Here is a 5,486-nt window from a genome sequence, read left to right as displayed (position 1 = left end):
ATTCCATTTTTTATTTGGCATATTATAAATCATTACAAACTGAATGAACAACAGCTGTCAGAATCTTTTCAATTAAAATGTTTTAAATTCAATTTTAGCCAAAGCTATATCACAATTTTTACTTTACAAAATCAAACAAAATTCATATCTGACTAGCTTTCTATCTCTCTAGATCATTAAAATGTCAAAAAAATTTGAGGGCAATATATATGATTGCCCTTTTTTCAATTTTTTCAATATATATATATAATGTTCTGATATAATCCAGACAATACATGAATTAAAATTTTTAAAGGTAACAATTGTCATCTTCAACAAATTGTCAACATTTAACAAATGTGCAGTTGCATGCAAACAGAAAAACATACATTTTGGTGAATATAGCATCCAGGTTATACAATTTTGTACCTTGGGTTTAAATACGAAAATCAAAAATTTCAGCCAATCAGTTCATATTGTCTGACCTTTCCACTGCATAGGCATAAAAATGGTCAGTCCTGATAAGCAGTGTATTTGACAAAGATGCCAAATGAGGTTTCTCACCTCTGTGAACAGAGACTCTCTACATTTTGGACAGGTGAACATTTTACTTGCATCCTTTAATCTGTGCAATCAGCTCCAGTACTTTGGTTTTCCTTTGGGTGGACAGCGGCAGGTCATAGACAAACTCAAAGAAGGTGAAGACGGAGCCAAGTGGTGCTGGATAGGACAAGTTACATACCCAGTACAGTTTGAAAAGCTTATCCACAGCACACGTCAGGCCATCATTCAGAGAAATGGTTACTCTGTCATTCTTAGCAACAATGATGTACTGCCTGGTTGCCCTCTTTAGATCACCGATGCATATCAGCTGGGGTTGGTGTGTTGTGGATGATGCTTCAGGATCACTGCAAAGCGATGCAATACTTGTTCCAGGCTTGGAGATGGGGAAGATAAAGATAGTATTCAGTGAGGTGTAGACAAATGCTTTCCTCAGGTAAATACCGTGAGAACTTTACTGAATACATACCAGTGCAAAAAAGGCTGCAACGACTGGCACCAACTGGTGGGAGTAGGTGTGTTAACACATGGCGGGGGGGTTCTTGTTTCCAGGGCAGCTACTGATTTGAGCTTCGGAATGATAGTGGCTTCTAGGGCTGCCACGATTTGTCGACTAGTCACGATTACGTCGACTATCAAAATCGTCGACGACTGATTTAATAGTCGACGTGTCGTTTGAAGCTTTGTAAGATCGCAAAAGACGCAGGAATAATAGCAGGATTTAAGAGTGTAATAACGGACTGAAACAGAAGATGGCAGCACAGCATGTACAAGGATGCCAGCTGCCGTTAAACCCCGAAGAAGAAGAAGAAGCAGCTGTGTCCCAGAATTCATAGCGCGGCCCAGCTTAGTTTCCAACAATGGCGGTAGCTAGTTAGTTTTAATATTACTCTTATTATTCTTTCTGGGTCACAAAATAAACGTTTAACATATTTTCAGGCGAGAATGTAGCTGTGTAAACCTCAAATATCTGCTCAGTTTATCAGGACACCACATATTTTCAAAAGCGCTCCGACGTTTTCGGAGACGTCTGTTACCCACTAGCTCGATAGCTAGCCGGGGGCTAGGTCACTAGCGCCGTGAGAACACCGGACTCCCGGCAAATTGTTTTCAAACCCACCGCCGTCTTTCGCGACTCAGGTTAAATATATATGAGTCACTTAGATAAATTAAAAATGTTGTTGTATGGCTTTTTTTTTTTTTTTTTTTTTTAGTATTTTATTTGTTCCTGAGTAAATCAGTTTGGCTGAGATTAAAGTTATAGTTTTTACACAGCTGAATAAACGTCAAGCAGACAGCTGATCATCAGAAGTGTGAGATGCTGGAGAATATACTCCGGTGTCCTGTTATATTTTAGATAGCAAGGAGTTTATTAAACTTTACCGAAACAATCTGCAAATTTCATTAAAATTGAATAAACTATCATCTTGTCTTTATTTTTAGTTAGCACCTTAAAAGCTTAAAGCTGTAAGCTAATGATAGTTATATAAGAGCAGATGCTGCTGGTGCAATAAGCTGTAGTTTTACGTCCAGTGGATGATGATCTGATTAGTCGACTAATCGCATAAATAATCGGTGACTAGTCGACTATCAAAATAATCGTTTGTGGCAGCCCTACTGGCTTCCCATTTTCGCAAAAAGAGGTCCACCTTTCCTCCTGTAAGATTGCCAAACTCCAAGTCCAGCCTACGGAAATAAAAGAAGTGTTTACGTTTAAAATGAAGCATTAAATACATTAAATCAAAAGTACATTCTGTCCATTTGGTAGCTGAAAGGCTAAAATCAAACTTTATAGTATCACATTTCTATTACCCATTCCACATCAAGCTTACCTACACAGTGAAACAACAATTTACTTGGAGTGGTATTTGAATACAAGTCCATTATTCCTTAATTTTAGCTATGATTTGGGTCCCATCAGACCCTGAGAAAAAATTAGGACTTTTTAGCTGATGTTCAACTTTCTAGCAGACAATTTCTTATGTTGTCTGTCTGCGGTTTGTCCTGTAGAGCTTTTTTGTTGAAAATAGTGCTGCTGAAAGCAGTTTCATACAGATTTAGGTGATTTTTTGTAGGGTTTTCACTTCCACGAGCAGCACTTTCTGCATTGTCATTTGATGTCCCTACTATTAGATAGTCATTTGGTGGTACGACTAAGATTTTGGACCATGTGAAAAGTGATGCTCATTGTAATCAGTGCGCAGGGAGTAATGATCAAACTCTGAAGTTATAAAACTTTCAAAATATTCACTAGGAGCTCATAAACATACCTCCAAATGTATCGACTCCTGTTACATACTTTGTATGCAAAACACAACTGAGTGGAGAAGGAGTACATAAACCATTACCAGAGAACCAAGCAACTTACCAGACTTGGCATGTCCAAAAACCGTGGGTACTCTCCGAATATTCCAGGCTCTGAGACTGGTGTATGTTTCCTCCATGCCTGACATGATAATTGGAAGGTTCTCAGCTGAGGGCCGCAATAACTTGGGTGACCCACTCATCTGTGCTGCTGGTATTCCCATCCTCTCGCCTGAGCTTCTTGTCTTCACCACAGTCATCTGTCACTTTTCGCTTCTTATAACGTCTCTGCCCCTGGTCGAGATTCCGTCTAAGGTTGCGCAGTTTAGTCTCTAGGAATCCACAATGAGAGACTGGATCATAATAATGCTCCTGAGGTATATGGGTAACAGCTGAGCAATTTTAACTGAGAAAAAAAGCTCTAATAAATAATTAGATAAAGGTTAAACGATACACAGTAAGTGGGAACAAGTGCAATTTACAGTATGTAGTGGAATTTACATTATTAAAATGCTAAATTTACTTACAAATCCTTCCCCCTGTCCTGCCACTTAAGGGTGGAAAAGTGGTGAGGATGCTTTTTGCTACAGTTAGCTTCTCTGCACTAAGAGGGTAACTGGAAAACAAACTTTTTTACTTCTGTGCACTTCAACATTTTTAAAGGAAAACATTCATTGCAAAATTTTAACAAAGTACAGTAAAGTGCTATACTTACTAACCACACCTCTCCACCAAATCCCCAATGCAAGTCTTCACAAGGAGCCTCCTCGATGGCACCGACAGGTTTCATACTCCTTAAGAATCTGTGGGGCTTTCCTGAGTGACTTCAGGGGTTGACTTTGTTCTTCTGTGGTAATGGTAGACTGTGTAAAGGCAACACCAGACACTTTACCTCTCTGCAATAATCTTCAAAGTCATGACAGCAAATTTCCACAGAGCATAAAAGCACGAGTTTACTCAAAAAGCTGCAGCAGAAGAAGGCGGTTTCTTAACTACGTGATTATAACGCAATGACTAAAAGAAATTCTGAATAATAAATAAATTGATTTTATCTTCTAGTTGCTACTTGGTGAATAAATCTGATCCTGACTAATAGTGATGTCTGATGTCTGTGGCACTGCTGACAATAAGAATTTTTTTTTTTTACAAATTTCTTTCTCATCTATAAAAGTGGTTACAAGGACTTTGACAGATTCTAAGTTGTCATATGTGTGCTGAAAAAATGAAACACATGGCTAAATAAGTAAGATAATTTGCATGGTCAAGTTGCTGTTGTTTGGTTTTTTTAAATAACACTGACTATTACTTCCTCAGAAGTTCTGCATAAAAAAGAAACTATATCAGAGCATGTTTCCAGCAATAAGCCTTAAAAAAGAATGTGCACATACTTTAGTTAATCATACTAGATGCAAAAACTGCTTTAACTGCTTGAAAAAATAATTATCTCTGTCAATATGAGGTATATTTCATGTTAAAGTTACTCAGTCTTTATTCCTATTCTCTGCTAGTAAACGAATGGTCGCGGTGATAACTACATTTGCTATATTCAGAGCTAACCACAATATTGTCATTTTACTCAACACTGCTACGGTTAGGTGCTGACTCTGGCGTTGCTCATAGACAACATAATGCCTGTCGGAGCCGCTAGCCAACTACCACACTGGTTCTAAGAGCAATTTCTGAATACTCTAATACATAAATAAAGTAAATCGATAAATACATGAATAAAGTAATACATAAAAATACTACCAAAACACATTAACTCTAATGGAGTATGGCACGAAATCCAAGAACTAATAATAAAATTAAGAGTAGGATATGTTAGCAAGACTGTTACATTAAGGTTAGTTAGGTATAGTTAAGCAGTAATTAACTTAAACTCTAAACTCCTACATAACTCCTATATTTTATATAAATTCACATTCTTCCAGAAACCCGGCATATTTTCAGTACATTAAGATAAACTGGTAAATGATACTTACTGTAAGGTCTGACAACATACTAGGCGACGTAACCTCCATCTTTGTCTCCTTTGTCTCAGTGGCGCGAAAGATAGCGCCCCCTTCCCGCCGCCGGTATGTCATGTTGCTGGGCAGAATTTGTTTCAATTTTAAGCATGTGTGTTCTTACTCATTTCATTTTCTACTTTTGCTTCAATTATATTCACATGTTATGGTCAAAATTAAGCCTGTTCTTTGTGGATACTTATGCTTATAGTATAGCCATGGCCATTAATTGGTATGCCATACATATTGAGAAATAAAAAATTAATCCTCTTTCAGAATTTTAGTACACCATACACACCTTGGTCCACATTACATTATAAAATGTTTTATTTGTTGAAAGTAATGAGGAAAGGATTAAGGAAAACAAACAATAACTAAACATTTTATTTATTCAGTTAATATAGTTATAATACATTGTTAATCTACAATTTATTTCACTAAACACAGGGCTAGCATCAAATTACTGAGCTGCTAATTTTAGGTCCTGTTGTTAGATTCTGAAAATAACACACAAAATGTGTTAAACTGTGCAACACATCAAGTGTGTTAAGCGTTTTACACATTTTTTCAATGTTTACACATTTTCTTACACATGTTATGTTAAAATTTACACAAAATGTGTTAATAGTGTAACAA

At 36.9% G+C, this 5,486-nt stretch overlaps 1 long non-coding RNA gene across 1 annotated transcript; it reads right to left on the bottom strand.

Moving 5' to 3' along the window:
* Positions 1-392: 392 nt before the first annotated feature.
* LOC308389532 lies at positions 393-4,900 on the bottom strand. The gene is made up of 6 exons (XR_013970294.1): positions 4,827-4,900; positions 3,560-3,707; positions 3,372-3,460; positions 2,909-3,216; positions 1,010-2,226; positions 393-916 (listed from the first exon to the last, which is right to left on the bottom strand). It is a non-coding gene; the product is annotated as an uncharacterized lncRNA (long non-coding RNA).
* Positions 4,901-5,486: the final 586 nt, after the last annotated feature.

The sequence above is a fragment of the Rhamphochromis sp. 'chilingali' genome (genome assembly GCF_963969265.1).
Source record: "Rhamphochromis sp. 'chilingali' genome assembly, chromosome: 21".
Taxonomy (NCBI): domain Eukaryota; kingdom Metazoa; phylum Chordata; class Actinopteri; order Cichliformes; family Cichlidae; genus Rhamphochromis; species Rhamphochromis sp. 'chilingali'.
The sequence above is the reverse complement of the archived record's forward strand: the minus strand, read 5'-3'. Positions and strand labels throughout refer to the sequence as shown.